Source organism: Odocoileus virginianus, unplaced genomic scaffold (assembly GCF_023699985.2).
Source record: "Odocoileus virginianus isolate 20LAN1187 ecotype Illinois unplaced genomic scaffold, Ovbor_1.2 Unplaced_Scaffold_1, whole genome shotgun sequence".
Taxonomy (NCBI): Eukaryota; Metazoa; Chordata; class Mammalia; order Artiodactyla; family Cervidae; genus Odocoileus; species Odocoileus virginianus.
Genome location: NW_027224263.1, coordinates 7,693,653 through 7,719,405, shown reverse-complemented (window position 1 = coordinate 7,719,405; position 25,753 = coordinate 7,693,653). Strand labels below are relative to the sequence as shown.

General features: G+C 35.8%; 1 protein-coding gene and 1 non-coding gene across 2 annotated transcripts in view; both read right to left on the bottom strand.

The window, feature by feature from the left end:
- HTR2C (5-hydroxytryptamine receptor 2C) overlaps window positions 1-25,753 on the bottom strand; it is a 326,514-nt gene that overhangs the window by 225,347 nt on the left and 75,414 nt on the right. The gene's annotated exons all lie outside the window — the stretch shown is intronic.
- LOC139033301 (U6 spliceosomal RNA) lies at window positions 11,222-11,325 on the bottom strand. The gene has a single exon (XR_011485915.1). It is a non-coding gene; the product is annotated as a U6 spliceosomal RNA (small nuclear RNA).

Below are 25,753 nucleotides of genomic sequence, written 5' to 3'. Positions count from 1 at the left end.
CACACAAATTCTCCAGCAATGCAGGAAAATAGCCCTGAGCGTCAACATACAGGCTGCCCAAAGTCACACCAAACACATAGACCCATCTCAAAACTCACTACTGGACACTCCATCGCACTCCAGAGAGAAGAAATCTAGCTCCACCCACCAGAACACCAATGCAAGCTTCCCTAACCAGGAAACCTTGACAAGCCAATCATCCAACCCCACCCACTGGGAGAAACCTCCACAATAAAAAGGAACCACAGACCACCAGAATACAGAAAGGCCACCCCAAACAGCAATCTAAACAAGATGAAAAGGCAGAGAAATACCCAGCAGGTAAAGGAACATGAAAAATGCCCACCAAGCCAAACAAAAGAGGAGATAGGGAATCTACCTGAAAAAGAATTTATAATAATGATAATAAAATGATCCAAAATCTTGAAAACAAAATGGAGTTACAGATAAATAGCCTGGAGACAAGGATCGAGAAGATGCAAGAAAGGTTTACTAAAGGCCTAGAAGAAATAAAAAAGAGTCAATATATAATGAATAATGCAATAAATGAGATAAAAAACACTCTGGAGGGAACCAACAGTAGAATAACAGAGGCAGAAGATAGGATAAGTGAGGTGGAGAAGATAGAATGGTGGAAATAAATGAAGCAGAGAGGAAAAAAGAAAAAAAGAATCAAAAGAAATGAGGACAACCTCAGGGACCTCTGGAACAATGTGAAACGCCGCAACATTTGAATCATAGGAGTCCCAGAAGAAGAAGACAAAAAGAAAGGCCATGAGAAAATACTCGAGGAGATAATAGCTGAAAACTTCCCTAAAATTGGGAAGGAAATAGTCACACAGGTTCAAGAAACCTAGAGAGTCCCACACAGGATAAACCCAAGGCGAAACACCCCAAGACACATATTAATCAAATTAACAAAGATCAAACACAAAGAACAAATATTAAAAGCAGCAAGGAAGAAACAACAAATAACACACAAAGGGATTCCCATAAGGATAACAGCTGATCTATCAATAGAAACTCTTCAGGCCAGAAGGGAATGGCAGGACATACTTAAAGTAATGAAAGAGAATAACCTACAACCTAGATTACTGTACCCAGCAAGGATCTCATTCAGATATGAAGGAGAATTCAAAAGCTTTACAGACAAGCAAAAGCTGAGAGAATTCAGCACCACCAAACCAGCTCTTCAACAAATGCTAAAGGATCTTCTCTAGACAGGAAACACAGAAAGGTTGTATAAACGCAAACCCAAAACAACAAAGTAAATGGCAACAGGACCATACCTATCAATAATTACCTTAAATGTAAATGGGTTGAATGCCCCAACCAAAAGACAAAGACTGGCTGAATGGATACAAAAACAAGACCCCTATATATGCTGTCCACAAGAGACCCACCTCAAAACAAGGGACACATACAGACTGAAAGTGAAGGGCTGGAAAAAAAAATTTCACACAAACGGAGACCAAAAGAAAGCAGAAGTAGCAATACTCATATCAGATAAAATAGACTTTAAAATAAAGGCTATGAAAAGAGACAAAGAAGGACACTACATAATGATCAAAGGATCAATCCAAGAAGAAGATATAACAATTATAAGTATATATGCACCCAACATAGGAGCACCACAAAATGTAAGGGAACTGCTAACAAGAAGGAAAGGGGATATTAACAATAACACGATAATAGTGGGAGACTTATAGGTGTGGGAGACTCACACCTATAGATAGATCAACTAAACAGAAAATTAACAAGGAAACACAAACTTTAAATGACACAATGGTCCAGCTAGACATAATTGATATCTATAGGACATTTCACCCCAAAACAATCAATTTCACCTTTTTCTCAAGTGCACACGGAAACTTCTCCAGAATAGATCACATCCTGGGCCATAAATCTAGCCTTATAAATTAAAAAAAAAATTGAAACCATTCCAGTCATCTTCTCTGACCACAATGCAGTAAGATTAGATCTCAATAACAGGGAAAAAAACTATTAAAAATTCCAACATATGGAGGCTAAATACCACGCTTCTAAATAACCAACAAACCATAGAAGAAATCAAAATATGCATCGAAACAAATGAAAATGAAAACACAACAATCCAAAACTGTATGGGACACTGTAAAAGCAGTGCTAAGGGGAAGGTTCATAGCATTACAGGCTTACATCAAGAAACAAGGAAAAAGTCAAATAAAGAACCTAACTCTACACCTAAAGCAGCTAGAGAAGGAAGAAATGAAGAACCCCAGGGTTCTTAAAAATTAGGGCAGAAATAAATGCAAAAGAAACAAAAGAGACCATAGCAAAAATCAACAAAGCTAAAAGCTGGTTTTTTGAAAAGATAAACAAAATTGACAAACCGTTAGCCAGACTCATTAAGAAACAAAGGGAGAAGAACCAAATCAACAAAATTAGAAATGAAAATGGAGAGATCACAACAGACAACACTGAAATACAAAGGATCATAAGAGACTATTACCAGCAGCTTTATGCCAATAAAATGGACCACTTGGAAGAAATGGACAAATTCTTAGAAAAGTATAACTTTCCAAAACTGAACCAGGAAGAAACAGAAGATCTTAACAGACCCATCACAAGCACAGAAATCGAAACTGTAATCAGAAATCTTCCAGCAAACAAAAGCCCAGGACCAGATGGCTTCACAGCTGAATTCTACCAAAAATTCAGAGAAGAGCTAACACCTATCTTACTCAAACTCTTCCAGAAAATTGCAGAAGAAGGTAAACTTCCAAATTCATTCTATGAGGCCACCATCACCCTAATACCAAAACCAGAGAAAGATGCCACAAAAAAAAAAGAAAATTACAGGCCAATATCACTGATGAACATAGACACAAAAATCCTTAACAAAATACTAGCAAACAGAATCCAACAACATATTAAAAAGATCATACATCATGACCAAGTGGGCTTTATCCCAGGAATGCAAGGATTCTTTAACATCTGCAAATCAACCAATGTAATAAACCACATTAACAAATTGAAAGATAAAAACCATATGATTATCTCAATAGACACAGAAAAAGCCTTTGACAAAATTCAACATCCATTTATGATAGAAACTCTCCAGAAAGCAGAAATAGAAGTAACATACCTCAACATAATAAAAGCTATATATGACAAACCCACAGCAAACATTATCCTCAATTGTGAAAAATTGAAAGCATTTCCCCTAAATTCAGGAACAAGACAAGGGTGTCCACTCTCACCACTACTACTCAACATAGTTTTGGAAGTCCTAGCCACAGCAATCAGAGAAGAAAAATAAATAAAAGGAATCCAAATAGGAAAAGAAGAAGTGAAACTCTCACTGTTTGCAGGTGACATGACTCTCTACATAGAAAACCTTAAAGACATTACCATAAAATTACTAGAGCTAATCAACGAATATAGTAAAGTTGCAGGATATAAATTAACACACAGAAATCCCTTGCATTCCTATACACTAACAATGAGAAAACAGAAAGAGAAATTAAGGAAACAATACCATTCACCATTGCAACAAAAAGAATAAAATACTTAGGAATAAATCTACCTAAAGAAACAAAAGATCTATATATAGAAAACTATAAAACACTGATGAAAGAAATCAAAGAGGACACAAATAAATGGACAAATATAACATGTTCATGGATTGGAAGAATCAATATTGTGAAAATGACTATACTACCCAAAGTAATCTATAGATTCAATGCAGTCCCTATCAAGCTATCAATGGTATTCTTCAGAGAATTAGAACAAATAATTTCACAATTTGTGTGGAAACACAAAAAACCTCGAATAGCCAAAGCAATCTTGAGAAAGAAGAATGGAACTGGAGGAATCAACCTGCCTGACTTCAGGCTCTACTGCAAAGCCACAGTCATCAAGACAGTATGGTACTGGCACAAAGACAGAAATATAGATCAATGGAACAAAATAGAAAGCCCAGAGATAAATCCACATACCTATGGACACCTTATCTTCAACAAAGGAGGCAAGGATACACAATGGAAAAAAGACAACCTCTTTAACAAGTGGTGCTGGGAAAACTGGTCAACCACTTGTAAAAGAATGGAACTAGAACACTTTCTAACACCATACACAAAAATAAATTCAAAATGGATTAAAGATCTAAATGTAAGACCAGAAACTATAAAATTCCTAGAGGAAAGCATAGGCAAAACACTCTCTAACATAAACCACAACAGGATCCTCTATGACCCACCTCCCAAAATATTGGAAATAAAAGCAAAAATAAACAAATGGGACCTAATGAAACTTAAAAGCTTTTGCACAACAAAGGAAACTATAAGCAAGGTGAAAAGACAGCCTTCAGATTGGGAGAAAATAATAGCAAATGAAGAAACAGACAAAGGATTAATCTCAAAAATATACAAGCAACTCCTGCAGCTCAATTCCAGAAAAATAAATGACCCAATCAAAAAATGGGCCAAAGATCTAAACAGACATTTCTCCAAAGAAGACATACAGATGGCTAACAAACACATGAAAAGATGCTCAACATCACTCATTATCAGAGAAATGCAAATCAAACCACAATGAGGTACCATTACACGCCAGTCAGGATGGCTGCTATCCAAAAGTCTACAAGCAATAAATGCTGGAGAGGCTGTGGAGAAAAGGGAACGCTCTCACACTGTTGATGGGAATGCAAACTAGTACAGCCACTATGGAGGACAGTGTGAAGATTCCTTAGAAAACTGGAAATAGAACTGCCATATGACCCAGCAATCCCACTTCTGGGCATACACACCAAGGAAACCAGATCTGAAAGAGACACGTGCACCCCAATGTTCATCGCAGCACTGTTTATAATAGCCAGGACATGGAAGCAACCTAGATGCCCATCAGCAGAAGAATGGATAAGGAAGCTGTGGTACATATACACAATGGAATATTACTCAGCCTTTAAAAAGAATACATTTGAATCAGTTCTAATGAGATGGATGAAACTGGAACCCATTATACAGAATGAAGTAAGCCAGAAAGATAAACACCAATACAGTATACTAACGCATATATATGGAATTTAGAAAGATGGTAACGACAACCCTATATGCAAGGCAGAAAAAGAGACACAGATGTATAGAACAGACTTTTGGACTCTATGGGAGAAGGCGAGGGTGGGATGATCTGAGAGAACAGCATCAAAACACGTATATTATCAAGTGTGAAACAGATCGCCAGTCCAGGTTGGATGCATGAGACAAGTGCTCAGGGCTGGTGCATTGGGATGACCCAGAGGGATGGGATGGGGAGGGAGGTGGGAGGTGGGTTCAGGATGGGGAACACATGTAAATTCATGGCTGTTTTGTGTCAATATATGGCAAAAACCACTACAATATTGTAAAGTAATTAGCCTCCAACTAATAAAAAAAAATGAAAAAAAATGTATGAAGAAAATGTTATCCTCCTACTTAAATTTTTCTCATTTGAAGATGACATCACATCCTTAAAGAAACTCAGTGTGGCATGGTAGGCAAAGCCCTATGCTAGGAGTGAAGATCTAGATTCTAGTTTTGTGAACTTGAGCAAATCACAGTCTTTTTAGAACTGAATTTCCTCTTTCATAAATATGAATTATGCATTATGTATAAGTGATTAGGTTTAGGAATGCAGCTATACTTTGAATATGAAATGGCCTCTATTTTCATGGAAATTACATTCCAGATGGGTGTGATTTTCTTACTGGATAGTCTCTAGATTCTCTTTCATTTAAAAAATTTTATGATAGTAATGTTGTTTCAGATTACCAAGAAAGGACACAGGATATGTAGCAATTGCACATTAAGTGTGAAATTAGAAAAGGAGAGAATAAACAAACTCATGCACACAGAAGGGCTCAATTCAAAATTGTTTACATAATCATCTTACTAAGAAGTCTAACAATGTGTTTTGAATTTATGGTTTAGCAGATGTTTTTCCAATATTTAATATTTCTGCTTGTTTTATTTAAATTTTATTAATTTATTTTTCTTTAGCAAACTCTTGTGGAAATCTAAGAGGATATCTTTTTATAAATGAAAATAAGCACTTTTAAATTGACAGATTACATAGGCAGCAAGAACATTTTATTAGCTAAATTCATAGCTCTTCTAAGTAGTTACATAATAAAAATAAATGGCTTAAGGCTAACATTTTCAAAGTGATGAGTGGGTAGCTGAGAAACTAAGTCTGAGTGGGAGAGATGAAAATTCCTACATCATTTGAAATGTTACCTAAACCCAAATGTATACTGTTGTAAAATCTATGATACTTTATGAAAAGCACTTTCATATTCATCATTTCATTTGAACTTCACAAGATCGAGACCAGCAGAATTTGAAACAGGAGGGAAAAAAAACAAAAAACAAAATAAATTCTATCCTTCCTTTCAAATAATTAGTATTAAGGCTCTATTCATTCCCCGGCATGGTCTGGCTGCTAATTTTCAACACCATTGCAACACTAGATGTGTGTTTTCTCTCTCTTGTTTCCATCCTAACTACCAAATCAACAATAGCACTTTCTGGTAATGCCTATCACCTTTTTTTTTTTCCAGTTCGAGTTAGGAATATGGAAGTAAGAATACAACTGGGAAGGTTGACATAATTTGAGTGGGAGTTAGTGTGATCCTTTAAATTTAGTTCTGTTTTACACCAGTCTTTATAAATGTGAGTGTGTGTCTGCACTCATGTGTGCTTTGTGCATTGAACCCAAATATGCAGTTTTAAAATATCTTCTCAAGCACACATTATCTGATCAACCTTTAATAGTTACCATTGGGTTGGCCATAAAGTTTGTTCAGATTTTCCCTTAACATCTTATGGAAAAATCTGAACAAACTTTTTGGCCAACCCAATACATGTACAGAAGAAGAAACATTCTGCCCATACTCTATTCACAGGGTCTGTTTTCCTTGATTTATGCTGGGGTCCAAAAAATAATTCAAAGAACAGGAAAAAGGAGAGGAGGATGGCCAGACCTCATGGTTCAGAAGTAATTTAATACATTTTTAATTGCAAAATGGCATTTCTTCAAAGCAGTACTTAATGTCCTTATATGTCATAAGAATTCTGGAAAACAAAAAAATAGAGTACTTTAGAATACCTATTTTTTTAGCCATGGCCTAGAGTGTCATTTTGATAATTTGGCAAGCTGTTAAAGTGAAAAATGGTAATATTAGAAATAGGCATAGTAATATTTTCACTTTTTCCTAATCTCAGATACATGGAATTGAACTTGACTGTTCTGTTTAAGAAGGCAGGTAATAATTGTAAAAAGTTTAGCCTGTTTGTAATTATCATTCTTTTCTCCTTTATTGACAAGTGCTCAAGATTGTTTAATCACAATAAAGTCCATTGTGATTTATTATTAGTGAATGATTATTGTCTTAGCTCTTCAGTTTTTAAAATCTCCAAGTCTTTTTGTGTTTTAAAATATAAGGCCTTATTCTGTCATTAGGAAGCTGGTGACTGAAAAATAGAATGTTTAACTCTGTCCAATATACTGCCTCATTGTGTCATGGTTAAAGTACCAGTAAGTGCTTCGTTATTCTCTAGGGCTGAATATCTTCTGTACTTAAATGAGGATTGCCCTCCAAGGAAAAGACAAAAGTAATCAATTTTCATTGAGATATTTTACACTGGTAGTTTTTCCATAGGACTTAGCCTTAAGTATCAGCTTATCAAAAATATTTTTGAATCTGTTCCTGCCTTTCCTGTTGGCCTTCATCAATTTTTTCTAGACTATTCTAATGGTCTCCACATAGTTCTCCCTGCCTCTGGATTTTACTTGCTCCAATTCTTCTCAGTATGCCACTATAACTTAACTCCATATGGGATATGATCATGTTATCCATCAGTTCAAGTAATCTATATTGACCACAGAATAAAGTGCTAACTCTTTAGTCCTTCACAAAATTCCCACAGCCTATTTCTCATTTCCACCATCAATAGTGGCCCTACAAACACACAACAAATGCACACATGTACACCTTTAATACAAATCATAATATATCTCTTGAATGTTTCAGGGAATTTTACTAGCCAATGCCTTTATTATTACAGAGAGGAAATCAAATAAAACTGCTTGGTATTTTAATTAAATTAAGGAGTTCTAACACTGAACTAGAGGAAGATTTTAAGTAAGCAAATCTCCATTTTCTAGCCCTTGAATTTCATACTCACCCACTCAGACCACCTATTATCTGACTAGTTTTTAGGTCAAAAGCAGATAATTCCAGAGCAGCCTTTTGATGGTTTTCTAAGGATTAGAAAAACTTCATATAGAGCATATTCATTCTGATCTAAAAGTTAAAAAAAGCAAACAACCAAAAACCAGAGTATCATAGGGCAGTAATAACAAATTACTTAAGCCCTTTTTTGGGGAGATGTGATCTTCCATGTTTCTCTTTAAAAACTCTCATGAGTAACTCTTTCAGCAATTAATAAATCCTCATGAAAGAAAAAGAAATCTATATTGCAATTCAAAAGTTGTCACACCTGTAGATCACAATGAATTTTGTTTTCAAATGATTTCTTAGTAGTGATTTTTTTCAATGTGCATAAAAATGGAAATATTTTTGCATTTTAAAGCTTAGATTATCTTTTTATCTTCCTTTTCAAAAATGGGTCTTTTCTTTCCTCAGAAAGCAGAAGTGGAACACATTTCTAATTTTAGCATGAAATAATGGCTGTGGACAATTGAAGGTGATTATATCACAAGGTTAAAGAGAATTCCGAATGTCAGAGAGGGAGCTGTTTTGCTTAATCATTTTGCTAGATTAATCCATTTCATTTATATGGATTTTTTTGCCTAAGATATCTTAGGCATCCACAGATAAAACTTATGACTGCAGGCAAATGATTTTCAGAGTTAATATTTACCTATTCACTGTTAGATCTGGTTATCAAAACACCCTTTAAACACTTTAAAAATCTCTCAGCATTACAATAATTCTTCATATTTTTGACAATTTTATTCCTTTGGATTTTTGTTCAGTGAAATGATCAAGATGTCAGGGTTTAAACTATTTTTAAGTCTGGCATCTTGGGATGCTACAGCAACTATTTCAGGTTATCATATATTACTTGATGACTCATTATTTCACTGTACTACAACAAACTCAAGGGAATAAAAGGAATAATCTTAAGTACCAAAAGTCCTTAAACTGAAACTGTCAAGGAGAAAACAAAATAACCTTTCAACAAGCACATGTTAAACTAAGTACAACACATTAAGAGAAAATTAGACCATTCCAAGGGTCCCTTTCTACCTCTGAGCCTATAAAAAAGGTTGGTTACCTTTTTGGTATTCCTTGGAATTCTTCCACTGACGTAAATGACAAATTAGATATTTGAATAAAAACCAGAAGACTCATGCATTCTAGAAGGATGTACAAATACAAACACTGAAGCTAAAAAAACAAAAAGGATTTAATGACAACTTGTACTGCCAGACACTTCCAACTAAAGAAAGTCAAAAATTTTTGAGGTTAATTTGTCTAATATTTACAAGAAGGAATATGTTTGTACCTATATCACATGTATACAACCTTTTAAACTGGCTAACAACAGACATATTAAGTAATCCAGAAAATCTGCTACTGAATATGCAAACTCACATTATAAGTTTTTCTCATAATTATGCCACTAGATTATTTATAATACATCTATGTTGAGGAAAATGTTAATGTAATATTTAGAAAGCCACTAGTTTGCTTGTTTCATAGACACAAAGTAGGAGCAACAGGCAGCAATGAGCACAGTGCCTCCTATATTTACTTGTAATCAAACTAACCATAGTTCCATATTTCTCTAGAGTTTAGAGAAACATGATTTGACACTCAGGGTCCATGGTGAACCGAGTATGAAACTGTGATATGGGATCTAAGATCTACCACATTCTTAGACCACAGTAATGAATAGAGTATCAAGGAGACTACCTGGTAGAGAGCAAAATTTAAAGTTAGAAACCATAGGTTCTAGAACCACCACTGCTTTTAATACACATTTGACTTTAGGCATACACTCCATTATAACTTAATCACACATCTGTTAAGCAGATCTATATACTTGAAAAGATTATTGGGGGCTCAAATGAAATAACAGATGTAATTTTTAAGGTTAAGACTATGTAGTATAAAGTATCTCTTACTGTGCTATACATTTTGACTAAAGAACATTGATCAGTCTCAAAAACCTACCACAAATATATTATTTCGAATTTTTCGATTTAAGAAAATATGAGTAAAAACATAATGAGAAAGCTGTTTGAAGTGAGAAAGTAGATAAAGAAAAGGGGTGCCAGAAGATACATTTTTCCTTTTTTTCCTGCCTCTTGCAGATATAGGGAAAAACGAATTCTTAAAAATGTCTCACTTTTTTTAAAAGTCATTACTGTGAGTTCAGCAGTTTCCCTAAAATGTTTGTTGTTTAACATGAGAAATGGTAGTCTTTGAAGAGTTTCAAATTTTAAATGTTGCCATAGAAACACAGCTTAAGACACTGGATAGAATGAACCATTCCCCCCCCCCCCACCCTGCCCTGATAAGGATTTTCTTAGGAGAATATCTTGGTAAAACTAGACTATGAAATAGGTGGAAAGATATGGCATGAAGCTCTTTGCTGGGTTGTCATTCCAGAGCCTGGACCTTATTAAACCACAAATACATTTGTTCATGTGTTTAAAAGATGTCCCCGCACTCCCCTGTAAAACTACTGTCAGGAAAAACATACATATATAGCATGTGAAATTTAAGAAACAAAAGAGAAAGAATGTAAAGATTCCAAGTTATTTTAACATTCATACAGAATGACTTTTAAACTTCTACATATTTTCACATAGATGAAATAGAAAAGGTATCATTTTATAGCCATATTTTTGCTACTTAATATTGAGATTTTATGTAGAAAATAAAACCTCATATTTTCATATGATGCTGGACAGTCTATAATAAGAATAGTAAAATTCAAGAATACCAAATGCCAAATGATGAATACCTTTCTCCTTTTCTGAACTTATTTGCATGCCTTCCATTAAGGATGGAAATCCTGAGAAGAGGCAGTGGTTGAGGGGCTTTTTTGAGTTTATATGAAGAAAAAGTTGAGTTGTAACATCCTAGATTTCTTAACCTTACTTTCAAAGTCTTGGTATGTTTACTTTAATATCATATATGTCTTTTTATTTACAGTCCAAAGGTCTTGAAAACATGGACTGCTTCATGAATTTGTGTGTCATTCTTATACAGGGGCCATGCTAATCTCTTTATCATTCCAATTTTAGTATATGTGCTGCTGAAGTGAGCACTCATATTTGTCAGTTTTATCAATCCATATATTTTCCATCAAATCTATTAAATATAGTCATAAGAACATAAAGATACAAATGAAGTTTAAAATAAAAATTGTAATAATTTAGTGAAATAATTTACTTCTTAGTGTTTTAGTTTTCTTGGAATTTATCATTTAATATAACGTTTACTGCCAACTGAAGTTAATTCCTAATTTATTCAGATCACTAAAGTGAGATTCAGTGAATTATTACCTTAGGCCAATTATAGTTCTTTGGCAATCTTAAGAGTTAATATAGCTTTTCAAGTTTGTCTACTTGACAGCTAGGGAAGAGCTTTTGCCCAGAAAATATCTGGCTTACTAATAGAGAATCACCCCTGATATCTCAGTTGGTAATGAATCTGCCTGCAATGCAGGAGACCCTGGTTCAATTCCTGGGTCAGGAAGATCCATTGGAGAAGGGATAGGCTACCCACTCCAGTATTCTTGGGCTTCTCTTGTGGCTCAGCTGGTAAAGAATCTGCCTGTAATGTGGGAGACCTGGGTTCAATCCCTGGGTTGGGAAGATCCCTGGAGAAGGAAAAGGCTACCCACTCCAGTATTCTGCCTGAAGAATTCCATGGAATACATTCCAAGAGTCGGACACGACTAAGCGACTTGCACTTCACTTCAATAGAGAATCATAGAATTTTTAAAGCCCAATTACACACGGGGAATTAGCACTTTAACTAACTCCTGATGATCTTAAGGATACAATCAGATAAATCTCCTCATCCATATTAATCTTGTAATAGGTGAAGATAACCTTCCTTCATCGCTATGCTGTTCATGTTTCATTTAATAATGAAAATTTAAGGCAGGAAACACCAAACAATCCAGTTAAGAACAGCAAATTATAACACAGTTCAATAATCTCAATTTCAGCATATTAAATGTAATATATATGTGTACATATGGCTGCTGAGTTTTCCAAAGTCATGTTTGAAAATCCACAGAATATGTATGAAAGTGTTAGTTGCTCAGTTGTGTCTGACTCTTTGCAACTCCATGGACTATATAGCCCTCCAGTCTCCTCTGTCCATGGGATTTCCCAGACAAAAATACTGGAATGGGTTGCCATTTCCTTCTCCAGGGGATTTTCCCGACCCAGGGATCAAATCTGGGTCTCCTATATTGCAGGAAGATTCTTTACCATCTGGGCCACATGTCAATGTCTCAGTTTGAGGCTGTCTGTACATGTTGTGAATCCTTTTTTTTTGCTGTAGTTGTACAGACGAAATAAAGTCATTTTAGTAAAATTCTTTGCATAACATCTAAGTTCATGTTGAGTTATTTTTATTTCATTTTGTTAGGTTCTCATTAGTTATTTATTCTATACATAGTATGTGTCAATCCCAATCAAACTCTTGGTATTCATATGTTTCTTCTCTAAGTTTGAATATTCTTAATGCATATATTACCTGTAACTATTTAAAACTATATATGTAATTATATTCATTTAATCTTTGTATCAAAGCTGTTATCCCCATTTTAAAGGTGAGAAATATTTCATTTTATAGGAAAGCTAAATTGCCTAAGTTCACATAGCTAGCATATTTTACTTTAAAAATTATTTTGTATAAATAAATGCTTATATGTGATGTTATTTAATCCAAAATATAAAATGGAATTGAAAATTTTAAGTGATTTTATCCAAGTGATGTGATATAGTATTTTACAGAATATTTCGAATAAACTTTAATTCTGTAGTCCAAGTTACTTTACTTTTCAGACTTAACACTTCTCTCTTAGAAAGGTAAATGCTCTTGATGAGTTTTTTCTTACTTGTTTCTTCTTTGCCTATGTCTAACAGAATCCTAACATTTAGGGTACATATTTACGTACATTAGCAGTGACCTTTTTCATTTCTGAACTTTATAATGGAAAAGATAAATGTTTGGGTACCGTCATCACTCACTTTCTGTGAACAGACTCTATGACAAGTGCATATCAGTCTCATTGCCAAGTATGTTGCAGGTGAACGCAGCTGTCTATGTAGATCTTCCTTGACTAACAATGGGGTCATGTCCCCAAACACACTGTAAGTTGAAAATATTGTAAGTCAAAAATGCATTTAATACACCTAACTTACTGATACACTTAACCATAGCTTAGCCTAGCCTACTCTAAACTTGCTCAGAACAAATACATTAGCCTGCAATGGGCAAAATCATCTAACACAAAGCCTATTTTTTAATAAAGTGCTTAATATCTCACATAACTTACTACTGTACTGAAAGTGAAAAACAGACTGGTTGTAAGCATATCAGTTGTTTATGCTTGTGATCATGGGTGATGGCTGAATGGGAGCTAACTCTTGCCCAGCATCAAGAGAGGGTAACATACTATATACTGCTAACCCTGCTGCTGCTAAGTCGCTTCAGTCATGTCCAACTCTGTGTGACCCCATAGACGGCAGCCCACCAGGCTCCCCCATCCCTGGGATTCTCCAGGCAAGAGTACTGGAGTGGGGTGCCATTGCCTTCTCTGATACTGCTAGCCCAGGAAAAGATAAAAACTCAAAATTTGAACTATGGTTTCTATTGAATTCCAGTTGCTTTTGCACCATTGGTAAAGTTGAAAAAAATCATTAAGTTGGAGGACTGTCTGTATTTTTAAACAAGAGATGGTAATGGTATCTGAATTTTTTTTTTTTTTACTTTGCAGTGAACTGCCAGCTATGAAGAATGGTAATGCCTGAGCCTGATACTGTGTGTGCCAAATTCTTAAAAATATGGTCTCTCTCAATAATGTCAATGAGTAACATTTAATAATTCAAATGATCAAAGAAATATTCTAAAAGTTTTATGGTATTTCAAAAGAACTATACAGTAAAAGACCAACTTAATGACTACAGAAATAAACACCATATTGTTGTACAATGTCAATCATGATGGAAATGTAAAAATAACTAAATTAACAGTTAAAGCAAATGTCAAATCTAAAGCAGTCTATGCTACAAACTCAAATCTTCTGAATTTTCAGTCTTTCAAATAAAAAGCACAGAAAACCTGTAACACAGAAAAATACTCATTTTAATATTTGTTTTTGAGATTAATAATAATTTTTAGGTCATTTGGGGATTGGGCATCTGAGATCTGAAAACAAAGCATATAACTATAAATATATTTACATAGAATTGCTTTTGTCATTTTAATCATATTTTCATTTAAATTGATCTTAAGTTATTGAAATTTGTCAAAAACCATTCGTACATTTTGATAAAGAAAGCATTCTAGGATTTTTTCCTTCTGTGTATACCAGTGGGCATATGTGAAAACTTAAATGCATGAAAATTTAAATGTTAATCTTCAGCTTGATTCCTCCCACAGTGTGTTAAGAACTGTATAGAAACAGTTTCACAGAGTGAAAGACTTTAGATACATCCTAGTTAAAATCATTGACAAAAAAATCAAAGGATGTAAGTCTGATGATGAGGCTAGCCCATGGTTTACGTGGCATGCTACCATGCAAATATATGAAACCAAGCATAGATAATTCACCAAATGCATCTAGTAACTCTAAATAGGCATACGTTTTAAGTCTATTCTTTATTCAGATCTGTTCTCAGTTAAACTTATGCATTAATTATAAAAAAAAAAAAGACTAGTTTTGTGAAAGAAAAGACTATTTTGGTATGGAATGCATTTTATTCAGGCAAAGTGCTTAAAAACAAACACATAGCCCACTCATAACAGCAGTCTCTGGGTTTGCTTGCAGGGGGTATTAATCATCTATCTGCCATAAATATATATACATAATGAGAAATTTGATATATTGCATAAATTTCAATTTTGTCAATACACAGTCATTATGTACAATGAATCCACACTATTAGATTAGTAAACACCATAAGGTATGTTATTGCATGCACTCAGAAGAAGAAAAATTAACTGTCTTTTAACTGTACAATTGCTTAAGTGCTTATTTCAGGGTAAATATGCCCTGCTTTGGGCTTCCCTGGTGACTCAGACCATCTGCCTACCTGGGTGGGGAAGATCCCCTGGAGGAGGGCATGGCAACCCACTCCAGTATTCTCGCCTGGAGAATCCCATGGACAGAGGAGCCTGGCGGGCTACAGTCCATGGGGTCACAAAGAGTCAGACACAACTGAGCGACTTGCACTCACTCACTTATGCCCTGCTTTGGGGCAAAAGTAAGTATGACATTTACATAGTTAATGAAGACCAAACACAAAAGAATGATTTTCTGAGCATAAAAATGGAAAACTTTATGCAGTAAATTTCTATAGGAGCTGTCTCAGCTTTTCTGTGTACAAGCTGTATGATCTTGGGTCAGTGATTTAACTTCTCTGTGATTATTTCGTTATCTTTTAAATAGGGATACTAGCAAAACTTACCATAAAAGGTTGTTGGAAGAGATAGTGGAAAATGCATGTAATGCTCTTAGAATGATGCTGAGCATACAGTAAATATACAATGAATGTGAACTGTTATCAGTGCAAAACACTCCTAGTTTGTTGCACAAAAGTATTCTTTCAACTCAGGGCTTAAAAGATAGAAATGTATGTATTCATCTATAAAATAGTTAACTATATCTTTTTGAAAGTACTATTCACAAGTAAATTCTAACTAAAAGTCTCTTTAAAAAACGGTTTGACTTGGTTCCTAGTACATAGAGGAGAAATGAAAGTTGCAAGGAAAATTTTGGAGTTCAGTGGTTCAACTAATTTATGGTCTTTAGATTGGGAGAGTCTGGAAATAACACAAGCATGTTACTTTCAACCTAAGACATTTGAAAGAAAATACCTCTTAAAATTTTAATCTTACAGATTAAGCTAAGAACTATATTCACACATAAATAATTTCCTGATAATAAATTATTATTATGCCAAGCCCACCATTTATTTTTTCTGTGCAAAGAAAACTTTAAAAAGAAAATATATAATCTTGTTTGGCCAATATATAATGGGAAAAGTTGAAACCGTTTTTTTTTAATTGAAGTATAGTTGACTTACAATATTACAATAGTTTGAACTTGACATTCTTAATAAGTTCAGATAATTATTTCAATAGCATGGCTCATACTGGCTTACTTAATGATTGATTATGCTCAATTCAATGACTCATAATTCTTCTGATCATCAAAATTCTAATTAATAGACCAATAGGGCTTTTAGCAATGGTTTGGGCACTTTTACATAAATCACCAGGGAATTAGGTTTTGTGTTTTTCTACTCCAATGAGAGAGCTCTAATATGTGAAACTGCTCATCAAATTAAGGTAATGTTTCACATGCTGAGAACTCTAATTTATTACCAGGAAATTATTTATGTATAAATATAATTCTTAGCTTAATTTGTAGGATTAAAATCTACCCTATAATTGCTATCATTTTTATCAGTTTTTACAGTGACATCTTACTTATTAAAAAGTACTTAAAAAAAAACATTGAAAGGAAATGGAGTGAAAAAGGCAAGTTAGTCCTGCACTTTTGTATATCTCAAAAATTGACACAAATATAGAAAATATACCATACACACTTATTGCATAAAACAGGCATGTTTAGTTTTGACCTAAGTCATTTGAAAGAAAATATCTCTTCATGCCCTGCTATGTCATCAGTACCACTAACCTGCAAAAATTACTTGGTTAAAAAAATAGTCTGAACTATATATCATGTATATAATATGTTTTAATTGAGGTAGAAGTTACTTGTGGGGCTAAAGTATGTAACATGACTTGAAATAGCTAAGTGATTCCAAAGAGGTATTGTGACTATAATCTCCCTTCCATTTTGAATATTAGATCCTTCCCAAGATTGCCAAATTCAGACTTAAATTGAAGTAAGTGGGGAAAACCACTAGACCATTCAGGTATAACCTAAATAAAATCCCTTATGATTATACAGTGGAAGTGAGAAATAGATTTAAGGGACTAGATCTGATAGACAGATCTATAGACAGATCTGATGAACTATGGACAGAGGTTCCTGACATTGTACAGGAGACAGGGATCAAGAAAAATAAATACAGAAAAGCAAAATGGCTGTCTGAAGAGGCCCTACAAATAGTTGTGTAAAAAACAGAAATGAAAAGTAAAGGAGAAAAGGAAAGATATACCCAGTTGAATGCAGAGTTCCAAAGAATAGCAAGGAGAGATAAGAAAGCCTTCCTCAGTGATCAGTGCAAAGAAATAGAGGAAAACAATAGAATGGGAAAGACTAGAGATCTCTTCAAGAAAATTAGAGATACCAAGGGAATATTTCATGCAAAGATGGACTCAATAAAGGACAGAAATGGTATGGTACCTAACAGAAGCAGAAGATATTAAGAAGAGGTGGCAAGAATACACAGAAGAACTGTACAAAAAAGATCTTCACAACCCAGATAACCATGATGGTGGTATCATTGAAAAAAGCAAGAGAGTTTCAGAAAAATATCTATTTCTGCTTTATTGACTATGCCAAAACCTTTGACTGTGTGGATGACAACAAACTGTGGAAAATTCTGAAGGAGATGGGAATACCAGACCACCTGACCTGCCTCTTGAGAAATCTGTATGCAGGTCAGGAAACAACAGTTAGAACCAGACATGGAACAACAGACTGGGTGCAAATAGGAAAAGGATACGTCAAGGCTGTATATTGTCACCCTGCTTATTTAACTTATATGCAGTGTACATCATGAGAAATGCTGGGCTGGATGAAGCATAAGCTGGAATCAAGATTGCCAGGAGAAATATAAAAAAAAAAACCAAAACCTCATATATGCAGACTTCACCACCCTTATGGCAGAAAGTGAAGAAGAACTAAAGAGCCTCTTGAGGAAAGTGAAAAAGGAGAGCAAAAAAGTTGGCTTAAAGCTCAAGATTCAGAAAATTAAGATCATGGCATCTGGTCCCATCACTTCATGGCAAATAGATGGGGAAATAGTGGAAACAGTGGCAGACTTTAATTTTTGGGCTCCAAAATCACTGCAGATGGTGATTGCAGCCATGAAATTAAAAGACCCTTACTTCTTGGAAGGAAAGTTATGACCAACCTAGACAGCATATTAAAAAGCAGAGACATTACTTTGCCAACAAAGGTCCATCTAGTCAAGGCTATGATTTTTCCAGTAGTCATGTATGGATGTAAGAGCTGGACTATAAAGAAAACTGAGTGCAGAAGTGCTTTTGAACTGTGGTGTTGGATAAGACTCTTGAGAGTCCCTTGGACAGCAAGGAGATCCAACCAGTCCATCCTAAAGGAGATCAGTCCTGGGTGTTCATTGGAAGGACTGATGCTGAAGCTGAAACTCCAATACTTTGGCCACCTGATGCAAAGAGCTGACTTATTTGAAAAGACCCTGATGCTGGGAAAGATTGAGGTGAGGAGAAGGGGATGACAGAGGATGAGATGATTGGATGGCATCACCAACTCAATGGACATGAGTTTGGGTAAACTCCGGGAGTTGGTGATGGACAGGGAGGCCTGGAGTGCTGCAGTTCATGGGATCACAAAGAGTCGGACACAACTGAGCAACTGAACTTAACTGAAGCAGAAGGGTTATAAGAAAATCTTTATGAAATATTATAGGCAAAGAAAAATCATCCCTGGTACCTATTTTTATGATTATATTACTGTCTCAGTGGTTGTGAGATATGTACGTTGCAACACTGGATTTAGAGTATTTGCAAGAAGGAAACATATGAAGTGCAGTTAATTTATTTTGACACATATAAAACATACTTCTATCTATGCCTTTTCAGTATCTGCATCTACCTATCATAAATGTTAATTAACTATAAATACACATCTTTTAAATAATTATGGAATTTTGGTCCTTAGGGGATGGTTTCCTTCACAGCATCTCTGAGAGCTAAATAATTTTTTTTTTTAATTTAAAAATGTTTGGGTGAATTGTAAATCAGAGTACCTGTCATTTTGAATTAGGATGATTAATTTCAAGTACTGTTAAAACATGTTCACAAAGTACTGTCAAACCTAATGTGGAAGGCTCTTGTTAGGATATATTTTACTCTAAAAGGAGAACAGACTAGGCATCTATGTTAGGAGGATAAACCCATTATCAGTCTCATTCTGGAAACATAAGGCAGTATCTTTTACAAAGGAAAAAATTCTGAGAAAGAAAAAAATGATAGGACTTTTTATTGAGAATATATTAAAACCCTTCCTTTATTTCCTATACTTAATAAATCTAAGGTAGTGTTTATATTCTGGATATATGCACATACTGCTCTTCATTATCAGTGAAGTTCTAGTATGTCCTCTCTTCCAACTGGGCAGATATAGGTGATATTTTTTACCAAAAGAAAGTAAATTTTGCCATACATAAGAAGAAAGTACGTAAAATGAATTTAGCTAAAATTATTTGAATGCAAACATTTAAACAGTTTGTGGATTTCTAGAAATGTTTAAACACCTCATTATGTGTCATCATTGCTGTTGGTGGTGTTTAGTCGCTCAGTCATGTCCAACACTTTGTGACCCCATGGACAGTAGCCCACCAGGCTTCCCTGTCCATGGGATTTCCCAGGCAAGAATACTGGAGTGGGTTGCCATTTCCTTCTCCAGGGGGCAATCTTCCCTACCCAGGGATCGAACCTGCATATCCTGCATTAGCAGGTGGGTTCTTTACCACTAAGCCCCCTGGGAAGCCCTTATATGTCATTACCTATCAGTAAAGGACAGGTGACTGGCTCATAATCAGGACATACACTTTGACTTGTCCTTCTGTAGCTGCCTTGGGTCTGTGACACACATTTAGAAAGGGAGTCTGTGTGCAATCTGTGCTCACAACACTGAGAAAAGCTAATTGTGTCCAATTTAATTCCCTAGCTTCCTAGAAATTGATGGTGCATTTGACTTCAATGCCATTTAGTTCCCAGCTCCAGTTCCACTTTCAACGGCCTCAACATGTAATAAATAATATAAATTATTCTCATAAGCTTTCCAAAGTCCCGTGAAGTAGTCCTTTTTCATTTAGCTTAGACTCCTCAAAATACAAGTCAGTAAGCTTTGAGTGTTGGCTTGAGAAATTTTAAAAGTTAGCTTCCCACCATAGATGCCTCGTCTTTGCTCCTGTTAGATTAATAATTCACTTGTTTATGCCAGATTACAAATAGGCTCAGTAACAGATATTTTCTAAAAAATGAGACACAGCTGAGGAAATCCTCTTCTCCAAAATTTACTTGTCTTATTCTCAGTATCTCAGGAAAACAAAGATAGAAACCAGGTATCCTTTCAGAAAGAGCAGAATTAAAGTCATGTGTAAATTATTATGTTTTTCTTTTTTTGGCTGCAAATAACTTTCTTGTTTGCAAGGCTTAAGAGAGGGCTCCAGAGTGGTTATAAAGCTGCCTAGTGGCTGCAGGGAGGGGCTTCAGGCTGCAGCCTTGACACGCGGAGGGGGGGGTGGGTGCGCTTCTCAAAGACTGCTGGGCTCTAGAAGCTCCTGGTTATGCTTGAGGGTGAACCTTTCAAAGAGAGATTCGCCCAGCCCAACCAGGGGACCGGCCAGCCTGCGGAGGTTAGTCACGTGGTTGCCATTTACTTGCGTTTCAGCTACTGGCTCAGCTCACCGCCCCCAACACAGCTTAGGCAGCCTGCGGGGGTGGGGGAATGGAGCCAATCAGGCGGTCGTAATCTACTTCATGAGTTTCACCTGCTCGTCCAGGAGGCGCCTCTCCAGGAAGTCACAGGGATGGAGGTCTGCGCGGGCAGAACCCAGGGCATGCAGGTCCACAGGGCCAGGCTCAGGTTCTTCGTGAGAATGGCGGCTTACATAGCATCTTGGGTCGTATCCCACTCATCCTGGGACGCCTTCTGTGCCTCCTGGAAGATGACGCTGACACCGCGCTGGTTTTGTATCTTCAACAGACGCTGGGTGCCCTTGTGCTTCTCCTTGGCCAGTGCGCAGAAAAGTGGCCCACACTGTCCAGAGCCACATCCTCTGTGGTGCAAATAGCAGCCCAGAGAGAGGTAGGTGTAGGGGGACCCAGATGCTGATAGCAGTCTCCAGCTCAGTGTAATAATTCTGAGGAGTCTGGGAGCTTAATGGTTAACCAGGTGATGAAGGCGTTAAGCTCAAAAAATGGTGTTGGCTGGTCAAGGGGCCCAAGGATGTCTGAGTGGATGCTGATTCGAGGTTGGAACTTGAAAAAATGTCGGAGGGTTGTGGGAGGCTGGAGCAAGGGTCGTCTCTGGTTCTCTAACATGCAAACACTACTGAAGCAAGAGACAGATCCACAGGACCTGCCCCTCCCTGCCCCCGCCCCACATGCACTGTTATAATAAATATTTTATTGCTCCCTAGAGATCTTTCTTGTTGAAAAGCAACACATTCTATAAACGATAGTATTACTTTCAGATTATCTCCTAATCTACTATTTAGAATTGTTGCTTACAACCACAAATCAAAAACATACAATAGAGTCACAAAAAAACAAAAAGAACATAAGTATAACAGAATTGTTGCTTACAGGTTTGAATATATTAAGATCCCCAGAATGTGACATTATGTTTTCCTCTATTTATTCAGTAGAGCCCAAAGTCGGCTTAAAACTCAAAAACAAATGATTAATAGTTCAGTGATTACATAAATTATAAAATTGTACAACTGTTCAATTTCATAATTATATAGTGATAGCAAGTTATGATTGAGGTAACTAGCAAGGATCTTGGGAGAAGGCAATGGCACCCCACTCCAGTACTCTTGCCTGGAGAATCCCATGGATGGAGGAGCCTGGTAGGCTACAGTCCACGGGGTCCCTAGGAGTCGGACACAACTGAGCGACTTCACTTTCACTTTTCACTTTCATGCATTGGAGAAGGAAATGGCAACCCACTCCAGTGTTCTTGCCTGGAGAATCCCAGGGACAGGGGAGCCTGGTGGGCTGGCCGTCTATGGGGTCGCACAGAGTCGAACACGGCTGAAGCGACTTAGCAGCAGCAGCAGCAGCAGCAAGAATCCTGCCTGTGTTAACAATAGATAGCATTGTATACTATAGAATGTTTGAAATCATTCTTCAAGGTCAAATTAGCCCCCATCATCTCAGTTGTTTGTTCTGATATAAGTTGACAGTTGTATTGCTATGAAATCTTGTATGATTTAAAAAAAAAAGTTTTCAAGGGGGGGGGGAAATAGGAGGTTCAAATGAACAACGTTATTGTTTGTGAAGGAATTTAGAGTATTTCCTAAACCCCATACCTTTCTTTTGATTTTTATTTAGTCATCCTCAAAATAGGTGCTTCCCAGGTGGCACTAGTGGTAATGAACCCGCCTGCCAATGCAGGAGATGTAAAAGAATGTGGATCCAATTCTGAGGGCATGGCAATTCACTCCAGTATTCTTGCCTGGAGAATCCTATGGACAGAGAAGCCTGGTGGGCTACAGTCCATAGGGTCACAAAGAGTTGGACACGGATAAGTGACTTAACACACACACACTTCCTCAATATATGTCCACTCTGAATTAATAAACTTTGACTTAAAGAGCTCAGTGATTTTGATAATTGACAGACTATATAGAATTCTATAAAATCCAGTAGAAAATAAACATGTGATGCAAGAGTGTTGTAAAAGAGCTCTATTATTTACATAAAATTTTAAGTAAAAAGTAAAAAAAAATAAAAGAGTAAAATGTTGTTCAGGAAAAGTAGGGTAGTAATTTAGTTACTGTACATTTTCTGAAATATTAACCATGCTTTAAAAATAAAGCTCTATCACAAATAATTTACCCAATGCATTTTAGTATCCAATATTGCTGTTCATTGAATTTAAGATATTTTCAAACTCTTTTCAAAACTTTTAAAAATTTGCATGTACAATGGATTATACTTTTAAAAAATAATGATTATGCATTAGGGAAAAAGACTCTAATGTAAATGACCTTAAAAATAGTCTACTAGAAGGAAAAAGAAACACAATGTGTTCAATATTGATGTAAACAACCAAACACAAACCTCCTATCTTGAATTGCCTCATGTTATTATAAAACTGAAAATGTAATTTTTGCTCAGAATTCAAGTTTTATACTCACCCTATATAATATGGCACCTTGGTAACACTAATATGATAAAATTAGATAATTATAAAGAGAAATAAGATGATTGTTAGAAAGAAAGGTTGTTCTCTGCATAAACTTAATGAAATTATGTCCTAGATACTCGGTTTGCTTTCCGTTTCAATTTCTCTAGAAAATTAAATTAGTAATGCTTACATTTTATTATTTTTGGCGACATTCCTCACAATGATCTTTGCCGGTTGGTTAGCATGACTTAGTCCATTTCTGTAGAGACAGCTGAGGCAAAATGAGCAAGCTCAGGACAGAAGTGAACTCAGTATTCGTAACTGTAGCTTGTGTTTTCAATCTGTTGCTTAGCCTCTAGGTCACTAGATCTTATTTCTAATATTTTCCCTTCCTTACTATATTTCATTGATAACTGAACCTATTGCTTTGCCTACATTTCTATGAATCATTTGTCAGCAGCATGAAACAGATGAACATATCTCCTTCCTTATAAACAGGATTTAGTCCAATAAATAATTAGGTTGTAAATGATACGGATGGAAAACTGACAACTGTTATATCAGATAGGTAAAGAATACATTTTAAGAAGAAAACTCTCTCTTAAGGAAAGGATAAAATGTGTCATGGATACAATGAAAGAAAGAGACCTTTAGTTTTTTACAGGGTATATGTGCCAAGAAGAAAGGCATATCAAAAACTAAGCGAGAAGTGGGGGGTGGTGGGAGGAATTGGTAGATTGGGATTGACACATATACACTACGACATTATGCATAAACTAGATAACTAACGAGAACCTACTGAAGAGCATAGGGAACTCTACTCAGTGTTCTGTGGTGACCAGAGTGGAAAGGAAGTCCAAAAGGGTGGGATATATGTATATGTGTGGCCAATTCATTTTGCTGTACAGTAGAAACTAACACATTATGAAGCAACTATTGATTGATTGATTGTTTGAAGTCACTCAGTCATGTCCGACTCTTTGTGACCCCGTGGACTGTAGCCTGCCAGGCTCCTCTGTCCATGGGATTCTCCAGGCAAGAATACTGGAGTGGGTTGCCATTTCCTTCTCCAGGGTGTCTTCCCAACTCAGGGATCAAACCTGGGCCTCCTGCATTGCAGGCAGATGCTTTATCCTCTGAGCCAGGGGATAGCAGGGAAGCAACTATACTCTAATACAAATTAATTTAAAAACTAAACAAATATTTAAATTATATCTCAGTAAGGCTGTTTTAAAATTTAGCCACCAATTTACATGAAAATTAGCAGTAGAAAACTGAACAATTTTCAGCATTGTGGAAAGCTGCATCTTAAGCTCTGAAGCAGCTTGAAGTACTTGGGTAAAGTGAGATGACTTTCACAGCCAGTGGCAGCCACATAGGTATACATCAAATAAGAAGAGAGACACCTAGCTAGTCTCAACTGATAACACGATTGCCTAATGGCTGGGATTTCTACCTGCCACATGGGTCTGGATTTTTTTTAACGTGTGTTTGGTTTTGTTGACTTGTCTGAGAGATTTGGATGAAAACTGCAAGCGCAAATGTCGGTTGTTTTTCATCCTCTTCTTGCTATATTTTCACTTGAAGCTTCACACGGAATGCAACTACATATCTGCTATGGTCTGAATAGGTGCTCCCCAACTTCATAATACTTTTTCATGTGATTAGTCTCTTTATAGTTGGGAAATTTACATTAAGTATCATGATTTTCTTGTTGCTTATGCAAGTACTTTAAGTAAAAGGCAATGATATTGTACACATTTTATTTTAGACTGATTTTTCTCCCTTACTCCCTGTGATTCCTCACTTATTCCCCAAACAGAATAGATAGTGTGTCTGATTGGTTGACCATTTCAAAAACGATAAGAGATGTTCTTCTGGCATGATCAGCATAATAGACTATGTGAGTTATTACCACCGTAAGTTCAGGTTATTGGTCCTTTTCATATATAATGGATTTTGTATACACAGCATGGTCAATAAGGGGAAAAAAGTGCATTTCATTATTCACTATAATATAAAACCCCTAGGATATATTATTTGTGCAAAGACCTATAAAGTTATTTTCAAATTATTTACTCATCTTAAGTCTTGATTTTATTTCAAGTCTTAAATAAAGGGAACAATTTATTTTTCTATATATGTGATCTACATCTTGATGTGTGTGTTGACAGGTAGATAGATGATAGATAGAACATACTATAGAACTGAATCACCTCAAATGGATTCTAGGTTATGAAAGTATTTGCATATGAAAGTAAATTGAGTGCAGTTTAGGGCATGCTGAATTTTATTTTTTCCAGGTAAAGAAGGATGTAATTTTATGTAACACCTATGTAAACAAAATTAATCAAAATATTCAGTAACTCTATGTATCCGTCAACATTCTCTATCATGGGTGTGGTAAGTAT